The sequence below is a fragment of the Chiloscyllium punctatum genome, chromosome 3 (genome assembly GCF_047496795.1).
Source record: "Chiloscyllium punctatum isolate Juve2018m chromosome 3, sChiPun1.3, whole genome shotgun sequence".
NCBI classification, from domain to species: domain Eukaryota; kingdom Metazoa; phylum Chordata; class Chondrichthyes; order Orectolobiformes; family Hemiscylliidae; genus Chiloscyllium; species Chiloscyllium punctatum.
In genome coordinates, this window is record NC_092741.1 from 25,869,236 (window position 1) to 25,882,485 (window position 13,250).

A 13,250-nucleotide genomic window follows, 5' to 3' on the forward strand; every position below is an offset into this window, starting at 1 on the left:
GGAATCAAGGCTTATGGAGATAAGGCAGGAACAGGATACTGATTAAGGATGATCAGCCATGATCATATTGAATGGTGGTGCAGGCTCCAAGGGCAGAATGGCCAACTCCTGCACCTATTGTCTATTGCCCTCCTTTCCTGACTGCCAGCCGCAGACAGCGTGCAGCCCCAATCCCTTTCTTTCCCTCTTTCTTGCTGATTTTGGCAGCGCTCCGCTCTCCTCCCCTCCCTGTCTCCTGCCTGCAGCGGCAGCAAAAATAACCTGTCGCTGCATTGCGTGCGTGGCCCAACACGAGTGCAGAGGGGTGACTTGAGCAGCCCCTGCTGGCGGAAAAAGCCTACTGCACCTCGTATTCCCAGGCGGTCTCCCATCCAAGTACTAACCAGGCCTGAGTCTGCTTAGCTTCCGAGATCAGACGAGATCAGGCGTTTTCAGACTAGTATGGCCGAAGGCGCTGGCCCCTGCCTTTTCTCCCCACTTCAAGGCGTGCTGGCCAGCCACATTTTCTTTGCTGCTCTTTCTCTTGATCCCCTTTGTTTTTTTTTTCTCTCTTTTCTCTTTGCTCTTCCTCCTCCGTGCGTGCTTCCCTCCCTCCCTCCCTCCCTCCAGCTAGCCCTTGCCCACCAGGCTCCTGTCGTCTCCCACATCCCCACACAGGCCGACTGCAAGACCTCCCCCTGCTTCATAGGGCTGCAGCCTGCATTCTCTCATCCTTCCACACTCCTCCACGCCTCCATTTCGGAATGGCAGGCAGTGACCAGTGGGGTACCGCAGGGATCAGTACTGGGACCGCAGCTTTTTACAATATATGTTCATGATATAGAAGATGCTATTAGCAATAACATTAGCAAATTTGCTGATGATACTGAGCTGGGTGGCAGGGTGAAATGTGATGAGGATGTTAGGAGATTACCGGGTGACCTGGACAAGTTAGGTGAGTGGTCAGATGCATGGCAGATGCACTTTAATGTGGATAAATGGATGCTTATCCACTTTGGTGGCAAGAACACGAAGGCAGATTACTACCTAAATGGAATCAATTTCGGTCAAGGGACAGTACCGAGAGATCTGGGGGTTCTTGTACACCACTCAATGAAGGTAAGCATGCAGGTACAGCAGGTAGTGAAGAAGGCTAATAGCATGCTGGCCTTCATAACAAGAGGGATCGAGTACAGAAGCAAAGAGGTTCTTCTGCAGGTGTACAGGGCCCTGGTGAGACCACACCTGGAGTACTGTGTGCAGTTCTGGTCTCCAAATTTGAGGAGAGACATTCCGGCTATTGAGGGAGTGCAGCGTAGGTTGACGAGGTCAATTCCTGGAATGGCGGGATTACCTTACACTGAAAGACTGGAGCGACTGGGCTCGTGTACCCTTGAGTTTAGAAGACTGAGAGGGGATCTGGTTGAGACATATAAGATTATCAAAGGATTGGACACTCTGGCGGCAGGAAACGTGAGTGCCGAAACAGAGGACACAGCTTAAAAATACAGGGTAGACCGTTTAGGACAGAGATGAGGAGAAACGTCTTCACCCAGAGAGTGGTGGCTGTGTGGAATGCTCTGCCCCAGAGGGCAGTGGAGGCCCAGTCTCTGGATTCATTGAAGAAAGAGTTGGACAGAGCTCTCAAGGATAGTGGAATCAAGGCTTATGGAGATAAGGCAGGAACAGGATACTGATTAAGGATGATCAGCCATGATCATATTGAATGGTGGTGCAGGCTCCAAGGGCAGAATGGCCAACTCCTGCACCTATTGTCTATTGCCCTCCTTTCCTGACTGCCAGCCGCAGACAGCGTGCAGCCCCAATCCCTTTCTTTCCCTCTTTCTTGCTGATTTTGGCAGCGCTCCGCTCTCCTCCCCTCCCTGTCTCCTGCCTGCAGCGGCAGCAAAAATAACCTGTCGCTGCATTGCGTGCGTGGCCCAACACGAGTGCAGAGGGGTGACTTGAGCAGCCCCTGCTGGCGGAAAAAGCCTACTGCACCTCGTATTCCCAGGCGGTCTCCCATCCAAGTACTAACCAGGCCTGAGTCTGCTTAGCTTCCGAGATCAGACGAGATCAGGCGTTTTCAGACTAGTATGGCCGAAGGCGCTGGCCCCTGCCTTTTCTCCCCACTTCAAGGCGTGCTGGCCAGCCACATTTTCTTTGCTGCTCTTTCTCTTGATCCCCTTTGTTTTTTTTTTCTCTCTTTTCTCTTTGCTCTTCCTCCTCCGTGCGTGCTTCCCTCCCTCCCTCCCTCCCTCCAGCTAGCCCTTGCCCACCAGGCTCCTGTCGTCTCCCACATCCCCACACAGGCCGACTGCAAGACCTCCCCCTGCTTCATAGGGCTGCAGCCTGCATTCTCTCATCCTTCCACACTCCTCCACGCCTCCATTTCGGAATGGCAGGCAGTGACCAGTGGGGTACCGCAGGGATCAGTACTGGGACCGCAGCTTTTTACAATATATGTTCATGATATAGAAGATGCTATTAGCAATAACATTAGCAAATTTGCTGATGATACTGAGCTGGGTGGCAGGGTGAAATGTGATGAGGATGTTAGGAGATTACCGGGTGACCTGGACAAGTTAGGTGAGTGGTCAGATGCATGGCAGATGCACTTTAATGTGGATAAATGGATGCTTATCCACTTTGGTGGCAAGAACACGAAGGCAGATTACTACCTAAATGGAATCAATTTCGGTCAAGGGACAGTACCGAGAGATCTGGGGGTTCTTGTACACCACTCAATGAAGGTAAGCATGCAGGTACAGCAGGTAGTGAAGAAGGCTAATAGCATGCTGGCCTTCATAACAAGAGGGATCGAGTACAGAAGCAAAGAGGTTCTTCTGCAGGTGTACAGGGCCCTGGTGAGACCACACCTGGAGTACTGTGTGCAGTTCTGGTCTCCAAATTTGAGGAGAGACATTCCGGCTATTGAGGGAGTGCAGCGTAGGTTGACGAGGTCAATTCCTGGAATGGCGGGATTACCTTACACTGAAAGACTGGAGCGACTGGGCTCGTGTACCCTTGAGTTTAGAAGACTGAGAGGGGATCTGGTTGAGACATATAAGATTATCAAAGGATTGGACACTCTGGCGGCAGGAAACGTGAGTGCCGAAACAGAGGACACAGCTTAAAAATACGGGGTAGACCGTTTAGGACAGAGATGAGGAGAAACGTCTTCACCCAGAGAGTGGTGGCTGTGTGGAATGCTCTGCCCCAGAGGGCAGTGGAGGCCCAGTCTCTGGATTCATTGAAGAAAGAGTTGGACAGAGCTCTCAAGGATAGTGGAATCAAGGCTTATGGAGATAAGGCAGGAACAGGATACTGATTAAGGATGATCAGCCATGATCATATTGAATGGTGGTGCAGGCTCCAAGGGCAGAATGGCCAACTCCTGCACCTATTGTCTATTGCCCTCCTTTCCTGACTGCCAGCCGCAGACAGCGTGCAGCCCCAATCCCTTTCTTTCCCTCTTTCTTGCTGATTTTGGCAGCGCTCCGCTCTCCTCCCCTCCCTGTCTCCTGCCTGCAGCGGCAGCAAAAATAACCTGTCGCTGTATTGCGTGCGTGGCCCAACACGAGTGCAGAGGGGTGACTTGAGCAGCCCCTGCTGGCGGAAAAAGCCTACTGCACCTGGTATTCCCAGGCGGTCTCCCATCCAAGTACTAACCAGGCCTGAGTCTGCTTAGCTTCCGAGATCAGACGAGATCGGGCGTTTTCAGACTAGTATGGCCGTAGGCGCTGGCCCCTGCCTTTTCTCCCCACTTCAAGGCGTGCTGGCCAGCCACATTTTCTTTGCTGCTCTTTCTCTTGATCCCCTTTGGTTTTTTTTTCTCTCTTTTCTCTTTGCTCTTCCTCCTCCGTGCGTGCTTCCCTCCCTCCCTCCCTCCAGCTAGCCCTTGCCCACCAGGCTCCTGTCGTCTCCCACATCCCCACACAGGCCGACTGCAAGACCTCCCCCTGCTTCATAGGGCTGCAGCCTGCATTCTCTCATCCTTCCACACTCCTCCACGCCTCCATTTCGGAATGGCAGGCAGTGACCAGTGGGGTACCGCAGGGATCAGTACTGGGACCGCAGCTTTTTACAATATATGTTCATGATATAGAAGATGCTATTAGCAATAACATTAGCAAATTTGCTGATGATACTGAGCTGGGTGGCAGGGTGAAATGTGATGAGGATGTTAGGAGATTACCGGGTGACCTGGACAAGTTAGGTGAGTGGTCAGATGCATGGCAGATGCACTTTAATGTGGATAAATGGATGCTTATCCACTTTGGTGGCAAGAACACGAAGGCAGATTACTACCTAAATGGAATCAATTTCGGTCAAGGGACAGTACCGAGAGATCTGGGGGTTCTTGTACACCACTCAATGAAGGTAAGCATGCAGGTACAGCAGGTAGTGAAGAAGGCTAATAGCATGCTGGCCTTCATAACAAGAGGGATCGAGTACAGAAGCAAAGAGGTTCTTCTGCAGGTGTACAGGGCCCTGGTGAGACCACACCTGGAGTACTGTGTGCAGTTCTGGTCTCCAAATTTGAGGAGAGACATTCCGGCTATTGAGGGAGTGCAGCGTAGGTTGACGAGGTCAATTCCTGGAATGGCGGGATTACCTTACACTGAAAGACTGGAGCGACTGGGCTCGTGTACCCTTGAGTTTAGAAGACTGAGAGGGGATCTGGTTGAGACATATAAGATTATCAAAGGATTGGACACTCTGGCGGCAGGAAACGTGAGTGCCGAAACAGAGGACACAGCTTAAAAATACGGGGTAGACCGTTTAGGACAGAGATGAGGAGAAACGTCTTCACCCAGAGAGTGGTGGCTGTGTGGAATGCTCTGCCCCAGAGGGCAGTGGAGGCCCAGTCTCTGGATTCATTGAAGAAAGAGTTGGACAGAGCTCTCAAGGATAGTGGAATCAAGGCTTATGGAGATAAGGCAGGAACAGGATACTGATTAAGGATGATCAGCCATGATCATATTGAATGGTGGTGCAGGCTCCAAGGGCAGAATGGCCAACTCCTGCACCTATTGTCTATTGCCCTCCTTTCCTGACTGCCAGCCGCAGACAGCGTGCAGCCCCAATCCCTTTCTTTCCCTCTTTCTTGCTGATTTTGGCAGCGCTCCGCTCTCCTCCCCTCCCTGTCTCCTGCCTGCAGCGGCAGCAAAAATAACCTGTTGCTGCATTGCGTGCGTGGCCCAACACGAGTGCAGAGGGGTGACTTGAGCAGCCCCTGCTGGCGGAAAAAGCCTACTGCACCTGGTATTCCCAGGCGGTCTCCCATCCAAGTACTAACCAGGCCTGAGTCTGCTTAGCTTCCAAGATCAGACGAGATCGGGCGTTTTCAGACTAGTATGGCCGTAGGCACTGTGCCCTGCCTTTTCTCCCCACTTCAAGGCGTGCTGGCCAGCCACATTTTCTTTGCTGCTCTTTCTCTTGATCCCCTTTGGTTTTTTTTTCTCTCTTTTCTCTTTGCTCTTCCTCCTCCGTGCGTGCTTCCCTCCCTCCCTCCCTCCCTCCAGCTAGCCCTTGCCCACCAGGCTCCTGTCGTCTCCCACATCCCCACACAGGCCGACTGCAAGACCTCCCCCTGCTTCATAGGGCTGCAGCCTGCATTCTCTCATCCTTCCACACTCCTCCACGCCTCCATTTCGGAATGGCAGGCAGTGACCAGTGGGGTACCGCAGGGATCAGTACTGGGACCGCAGCTTTTTACAATATATGTTCATGATATAGAAGATGCTATTAGCAATAACATTAGCAAATTTGCTGATGATACTGAGCTGGGTGGCAGGGTGAAATGTGATGAGGATGTTAGGAGATTACCGGGTGACCTGGACAAGTTAGGTGAGTGGTCAGATGCATGGCAGATGCACTTTAATGTGGATAAATGGATGCTTATCCACTTTGGTGGCAAGAACACGAAGGCAGATTACTACCTAAATGGAATCAATTTCGGTCAAGGGACAGTACCGAGAGATCTGGGGGTTCTTGTACACCACTCAATGAAGGTAAGCATGCAGGTACAGCAGGTAGTGAAGAAGGCTAATAGCATGCTTGCCTTCATAACAAGAGGGATCGAGTACAGAAGCAAAGAGGTTCTTCTGCAGGTGTACAGGGCCCTGGTGAGACCACACCTGGAGTACTGTGTGCAGTTCTGGTCTCCAAATTTGAGGAGAGACATTCCGGCTATTGAGGGAGTGCAGCGTAGGTTGACGAGGTCAATTCCTGGAATGGCGGGATTACCTTACACTGAAAGACTGGAGCGACTGGGCTCGTGTACCCTTGAGTTTAGAAGACTGAGAGGGGATCTGGTTGAGACATATAAGATTATCAAAGGATTGGACACTCTGGCGGCAGGAAACGTGAGTGCCGAAACAGAGGACACAGCTTAAAAATACGGGGTAGACCGTTTAGGACAGAGATGAGGAGAAACGTCTTCACCCAGAGAGTGGTGGCTGTGTGGAATGCTCTGCCCCAGAGGGCAGTGGAGGCCCAGTCTCTGGATTCATTGAAGAAAGAGTTGGACAGAGCTCTCAAGGATAGTGGAATCAAGGCTTATGGAGATAAGGCAGGAACAGGATACTGATTAAGGATGATCAGCCATGATCATATTGAATGGTGGTGCAGGCTCCAAGGGCAGAATGGCCAACTCCTGCACCTATTGTCTATTGCCCTCCTTTCCTGACTGCCAGCCGCAGACAGCGTGCAGCCCCAATCCCTTTCTTTCCCTCTTTCTTGCTGATTTTGGCAGCGCTCCGCTCTCCTCCCCTCCCTGTCTCCTGCCTGCAGCGGCAGCAAAAATAACCTGTCGCTGCATTGCGTGCGTGGCCCAACACGAGTGCAGAGGGGTGACTTGAGCAGCCCCTGCTGGCGGAAAAAGCCTACTGCACCTGGTATTCCCAGGCGGTCTCCCATCCAAGTACTAACCAGGCCTGAGTCTGCTTAGCTTCCAAGATCAGACGAGATCGGGCGTTTTCAGACTAGTATGGCCGTAGGCGCTGTGCCCTGCCTTTTCTCCCCACTTCAAGGCGTGCTGGCCAGCCACATTTTCTTTGCTGCTCTTTCTCTTGATCCCCTTTGGTTTTTTTTTCTCTCTTTTCTCTTTGCTCTTCCTCCTCCGTGCGTGCTTCCCTCCCTCCCTCCCTCCCTCCAGCTAGCCCTTGCCCACCAGGCTCCTGTCGTCTCCCACATCCCCACACAGGCCGACTGCAAGACCTCCCCCTGCTTCATAGGGCTGCAGCCTGCATTCTCTCATCCTTCCACACTCCTCCACGCCTCCATTTCGGAATGGCAGGCAGTGACCAGTGGGGTACCGCAGGGATCAGTACTGGGACCGCAGCTTTTTACAATATATGTTCATGATATAGAAGATGCTATTAGCAATAACATTAGCAAATTTGCTGATGATACTGAGCTGGGTGGCAGGGTGAAATGTGATGAGGATGTTAGGAGATTACCGGGTGACCTGGACAAGTTAGGTGAGTGGTCAGATGCATGGCAGATGCACTTTAATGTGGATAAATGGATGCTTATCCACTTTGGTGGCAAGAACAGGAAGGCAGATTACTACCTAAATGGAATCAATTTCGGTCAAGGGACAGTACCGAGAGATCTGGGGGTTCTTGTACACCACTCAATGAAGGTAAGCATGCAGGTACAGCAGGTAGTGAAGAAGGCTAATAGCATGCTTGCCTTCATAACAAGAGGGATCGAGTACAGAAGCAAAGAGGTTCTTCTGCAGGTGTACAGGGCCCTGGTGAGACCACACCTGGAGTACTGTGTGCAGTTCTGGTCTCCAAATTTGAGGAGAGACATTCCGGCTATTGAGGGAGTGCAGCGTAGGTTGACGAGGTCAATTCCTGGAATGGCGGGATTACCTTACACTGAAAGACTGGAGCGACTGGGCTCGTGTACCCTTGAGTTTAGAAGACTGAGAGGGGATCTGGTTGAGACATATAAGATTATCAAAGGATTGGACACTCTGGCGGCAGGAAACGTGAGTGCCGAAACAGAGGACACAGCTTAAAAATACGGGGTAGACCGTTTAGGACAGAGATGAGGAGAAACGTCTTCACCCAGAGAGTGGTGGCTGTGTGGAATGCTCTGCCCCAGAGGGCAGTGGAGGCCCAGTCTCTGGATTCATTGAAGAAAGAGTTGGACAGAGCTCTCAAGGATAGTGGAATCAAGGCTTATGGAGATAAGGCAGGAACAGGATACTGATTAAGGATGATCAGCCATGATCATATTGAATGGTGGTGCAGGCTCCAAGGGCAGAATGGCCAACTCCTGCACCTATTGTCTATTGCCCTCCTTTCCTGACTGCCAGCCGCAGACAGCGTGCAGCCCCAATCCCTTTCTTTCCCTCTTTCTTGCTGATTTTGGCAGCGCTCCGCTCTCCTCCCCTCCCTGTCTCCTGCCTGCAGCGGCAGCAAAAATAACCTGTCGCTGCATTGCGTGCGTGGCCCAACACGAGTGCAGAGGGGTGACTTGAGCAGCCCCTGCTGGCGGAAAAAGCCTACTGCACCTGGTATTCCCAGGCGGTCTCCCATCCAAGTACTAACCAGGCCTGAGTCTGCTTAGCTTCCGAGATCAGACGAGATCGGGCGTTTTCAGACTAGTATGGCCGTAGGCGCTGGCCCCTGCCTTTTCTCCCCACTTCAAGGCGTGCTGGCCAGCCACATTTTCTTTGCTGCTCTTTCTCTTGATCCCCTTTGGTTTTTTTTTCTCTCTTTTCTCTTTGCTCTTCCTCCTCCGTGCGTGCTTCCCTCCCTCCCTCCCTCCCTCCAGCTAGCCCTTGCCCACCAGGCTCCTGTCGTCTCCCACATCCCCACACAGGCCGACTGCAAGACCTCCCCCTGCTTCATAGGGCTGCAGCCTGCATTCTCTCATCCTTCCACACTCCTCCACGCCTCCATTTCGGAATGGCAGGCAGTGACCAGTGGGGTACCGCAGGGATCAGTACTGGGACCGCAGCTTTTTACAATATATGTTCATGATATAGAAGATGCTATTAGCAATAACATTAGCAAATTTGCTGATGATACTGAGCTGGGTGGCAGGGTGAAATGTGATGAGGATGTTAGGAGATTACCGGGTGACCTGGACAAGTTAGGTGAGTGGTCAGATGCATGGCAGATGCACTTTAATGTGGATAAATGGATGCTTATCCACTTTGGTGGCAAGAACACGAAGGCAGATTACTACCTAAATGGAATCAATTTCGGTCAAGGGACAGTACCGAGAGATCTGGGGGTTCTTGTACACCACTCAATGAAGGTAAGCATGCAGGTACAGCAGGTAGTGAAGAAGGCTAATAGCATGCTGGCCTTCATAACAAGAGGGATCGAGTACAGAAGCAAAGAGGTTCTTCTGCAGGTGTACAGGGCCCTGGTGAGACCACACCTGGAGTACTGTGTGCAGTTCTGGTCTCCAAATTTGAGGAGAGACATTCCGGCTATTGAGGGAGTGCAGCGTAGGTTGACGAGGTCAATTCCTGGAATGGCGGGATTACCTTACACTGAAAGACTGGAGCGACTGGGCTCGTGTACCCTTGAGTTTAGAAGACTGAGAGGGGATCTGGTTGAGACATATAAGATTATCAAAGGATTGGACACTCTGGCGGCAGGAAACGTGAGTGCCGAAACAGAGGACACAGCTTAAAAATACGGGGTAGACCGTTTAGGACAGAGATGAGGAGAAACGTCTTCACCCAGAGAGTGGTGGCTGTGTGGAATGCTCTGCCCCAGAGGGCAGTGGAGGCCCAGTCTCTGGATTCATTGAAGAAAGAGTTGGACAGAGCTCTCAAGGATAGTGGAATCAAGGCTTATGGAGATAAGGCAGGAACAGGATACTGATTAAGGATGATCAGCCATGATCATATTGAATGGTGGTGCAGGCTCCAAGGGCAGAATGGCCAACTCCTGCACCTATTGTCTATTGCCCTCCTTTCCTGACTGCCAGCCGCAGACAGCGTGCAGCCCCAATCCCTTTCTTTCCCTCTTTCTTGCTGATTTTGGCAGCGCTCCGCTCTCCTCCCCTCCCTGTCTCCTGCCTGCAGCGGCAGCAAAAATAACCTGTCGCTGCATTGCGTGCGTGGCCCAACACGAGTGCAGAGGGGTGACTTGAGCAGCCCCTGCTGGCGGAAAAAGCCTACTGCACCTGGTATTCCCAGGCGGTCTCCCATCCAAGTACTAACCAGGCCTGAGTCTGCTTAGCTTCCGAGATCAGACGAGATCGGGCGTTTTCAGACTAGTATGGCCGAAGGCGCTGGCCCCTGCCTTTTCTCCCCACTTCAAGGCGTGCTGGCCAGCCACATTTTCTTTGCTGCTCTTTCTCTTGATCCCCTTTGGTTTTTTTTTCTCTCTTTTCTCTTTGCTCTTCCTCCTCCGTGCGTGCTTCCCTCCCTCCCTCCCTCCCTCCAGCTAGCCCTTGCCCACCAGGCTCCTGTCGTCTCCCACATCCCCACACAGGCCGACTGCAAGACCTCCCCCTGCTTCATAGGGCTGCAGCCTGCATTCTCTCATCCTTCCACACTCCTCCACGCCTCCATTTCGGAATGGCAGGCAGTGACCAGTGGGGTACCGCAGGGATCAGTACTGGGACCGCAGCTTTTTACAATATATGTTCATGATATAGAAGATGCTATTAGCAATAACATTAGCAAATTTGCTGATGATACTGAGCTGGGTGGCAGGGTGAAATGTGATGAGGATGTTAGGAGATTACCGGGTGACCTGGACAAGTTAGGTGAGTGGTCAGATGCATGGCAGATGCACTTTAATGTGGATAAATGGATGCTTATCCACTTTGGTGGCAAGAACAGGAAGGCAGATTACTACCTAAATGGAATCAATTTCGGTCAAGGGACAGTACCGAGAGATCTGGGGGTTCTTGTACACCACTCAATGAAGGTAAGCATGCAGGTACAGCAGGTAGTGAAGAAGGCTAATAGCATGCTGGCCTTCATAACAAGAGGGATCGAGTACAGAAGCAAAGAGGTTCTTCTGCAGGTGTACAGGGCCCTGGTGAGACCACACCTGGAGTACTGTGTGCAGTTCTGGTCTCCAAATTTGAGGAGAGACATTCCGGCTATTGAGGGAGTGCAGCGTAGGTTGACGAGGTCAATTCCTGGAATGGCGGGATTACCTTACACTGAAAGACTGGAGCGACTGGGCTCGTGTACCCTTGAGTTTAGAAGACTGAGAGGGGATCTGGTTGAGACATATAAGATTATCAAAGGATTGGACACTCTGGCGGCAGGAAACGTGAGTGCCGAAACAGAGGACACAGCTTAAAAATACGGGGTAGACCGTTTAGGACAGAGATGAGGAGAAACGTCTTCACCCAGAGAGTGGTGGCTGTGTGGAATGCTCTGCCCCAGAGGGCAGTGGAGGCCCAGTCTCTGGATTCATTGAAGAAAGAGTTGGACAGAGCTCTCAAGGATAGTGGAATCAAGGCTTATGGAGATAAGGCAGGAACAGGATACTGATTAAGGATGATCAGCCATGATCATATTGAATGGTGGTGCAGGCTCCAAGGGCAGAATGGCCAACTCCTGCACCTATTGTCTATTGCCCTCCTTTCCTGACTGCCAGCCGCAGACAGCGTGCAGCCCCAATCCCTTTCTTTCCCTCTTTCTTGCTGATTTTGGCAGCGCTCCGCTCTCCTCCCCTCCCTGTCTCCTGCCTGCAGCGGCAGCAAAAATAACCTGTCGCTGCATTGCGTGCGTGGCCCAACACGAGTGCAGAGGGGTGACTTGAGCAGCCCCTGCTGGCGGAAAAAGCCTACTGCACCTGGTATTCCCAGGCGGTCTCCCATCCAAGTACTAACCAGGCCTGAGTCTGCTTAGCTTCCGAGATCAGACGAGATCGGGCGTTTTCAGACTAGTATGGCCGTAGGCGCTGGCCCCTGCCTTTTCTCCCCACTTCAAGGCGTGCTGGCCAGCCACATTTTCTTTGCTGCTCTTTCTCTTGATCCCCTTTGGTTTTTTTTTCTCTCTTTTCTCTTTGCTCTTCCTCCTCCGTGCGTGCTTCCCTCCCTCCCTCCCTCCCTCCAGCTAGCCCTTGCCCACCAGGCTCCTGTCGTCTCCCACATCCCCACACAGGCCGACTGCAAGACCTCCCCCTGCTTCATAGGGCTGCAGCCTGCATTCTCTCATCCTTCCACACTCCTCCACGCCTCCATTTCGGAATGGCAGGCAGTGACCAGTGGGGTACCGCAGGGATCAGTACTGGGACCGCAGCTTTTTACAATATATGTTCATGATATAGAAGATGCTATTAGCAATAACATTAGCAAATTTGCTGATGATACTGAGCTGGGTGGCAGGGTGAAATGTGATGAGGATGTTAGGAGATTACCGGGTGACCTGGACAAGTTAGGTGAGTGGTCAGATGCATGGCAGATGCACTTTAATGTGGATAAATGGATGCTTATCCACTTTGGTGGCAAGAACAGGAAGGCAGATTACTACCTAAATGGAATCAATTTCGGTCAAGGGACAGTACCGAGAGATCTGGGGGTTCTTGTACACCACTCAATGAAGGTAAGCATGCAGGTACAGCAGGTAGTGAAGAAGGCTAATAGCATGCTGGCCTTCATAACAAGAGGGATCGAGTACAGAAGCAAAGAGGTTCTTCTGCAGGTGTACAGGGCCCTGGTGAGACCACACCTGGAGTACTGTGTGCAGTTCTGGTCTCCAAATTTGAGGAGAGACATTCCGGCTATTGAGGGAGTGCAGCGTAGGTTGACGAGGTCAATTCCTGGAATGGCGGGATTACCTTACACTGAAAGACTGGAGCGACTGGGCTCGTGTACCCTTGAGTTTAGAAGACTGAGAGGGGATCTGGTTGAGACATATAAGATTATCAAAGGATTGGACACTCTGGCGGCAGGAAACGTGAGTGCCGAAACAGAGGACACAGCTTAAAAATACGGGGTAGACCGTTTAGGACAGAGATGAGGAGAAACGTCTTCACCCAGAGAGTGGTGGCTGTGTGGAATGCTCTGCCCCAGAGGGCAGTGGAGGCCCAGTCTCTGGATTCATTGAAGAAAGAGTTGGACAGAGCTCTCAAGGATAGTGGAATCAAGGCTTATGGAGATAAGGCAGGAACAGGATACTGATTAAGGATGATCAGCCATGATCATATTGAATGGTGGTGCAGGCTCCAAGGGCAGAATGGCCAACTCCTGCACCTATTGTCTATTGCCCTCCTTTCCTGACTGCCAGCCGCAGACAGCGTGCAGCCCCAATCCCTTTCTTT

The 13,250-nt window shown here is 51.8% G+C and overlaps 8 non-coding genes across 8 annotated transcripts; all 8 read right to left on the reverse strand.

Moving 5' to 3' along the window:
* Positions 1-334: 334 nt before the first annotated feature.
* LOC140470982 (5S ribosomal RNA) lies at positions 335-453 on the reverse strand. The gene has a single exon (XR_011956818.1). It is a non-coding gene; the product is annotated as a 5S ribosomal RNA (ribosomal RNA).
* Positions 454-1,968: 1,515 nt separating this feature from the next.
* On the reverse strand, positions 1,969-2,087 carry LOC140470989 (5S ribosomal RNA). The gene has a single exon (XR_011956833.1). It is a non-coding gene; the product is annotated as a 5S ribosomal RNA (ribosomal RNA).
* Positions 2,088-3,602: 1,515 nt separating this feature from the next.
* On the reverse strand, positions 3,603-3,721 carry LOC140472197 (5S ribosomal RNA). Its single transcript, XR_011957469.1, has one exon. It is a non-coding gene; the product is annotated as a 5S ribosomal RNA (ribosomal RNA).
* A 1,511-nt stretch (positions 3,722-5,232) lies between these two features.
* Positions 5,233-5,351, reverse strand: LOC140468221 (5S ribosomal RNA). The gene has a single exon (XR_011955619.1). It is a non-coding gene; the product is annotated as a 5S ribosomal RNA (ribosomal RNA).
* A 1,515-nt stretch (positions 5,352-6,866) lies between these two features.
* LOC140468226 (5S ribosomal RNA) lies at positions 6,867-6,985 on the reverse strand. The gene has a single exon (XR_011955621.1). It is a non-coding gene; the product is annotated as a 5S ribosomal RNA (ribosomal RNA).
* Positions 6,986-8,500: 1,515 nt separating this feature from the next.
* On the reverse strand, positions 8,501-8,619 carry LOC140472299 (5S ribosomal RNA). Its single transcript, XR_011957534.1, has one exon. It is a non-coding gene; the product is annotated as a 5S ribosomal RNA (ribosomal RNA).
* A 1,515-nt stretch (positions 8,620-10,134) lies between these two features.
* On the reverse strand, positions 10,135-10,253 carry LOC140467455 (5S ribosomal RNA). The gene has a single exon (XR_011955465.1). It is a non-coding gene; the product is annotated as a 5S ribosomal RNA (ribosomal RNA).
* Positions 10,254-11,768: 1,515 nt separating this feature from the next.
* LOC140472409 (5S ribosomal RNA) lies at positions 11,769-11,887 on the reverse strand. The gene has a single exon (XR_011957625.1). It is a non-coding gene; the product is annotated as a 5S ribosomal RNA (ribosomal RNA).
* Between the last annotated feature and the right edge of the window lie 1,363 nt (positions 11,888-13,250).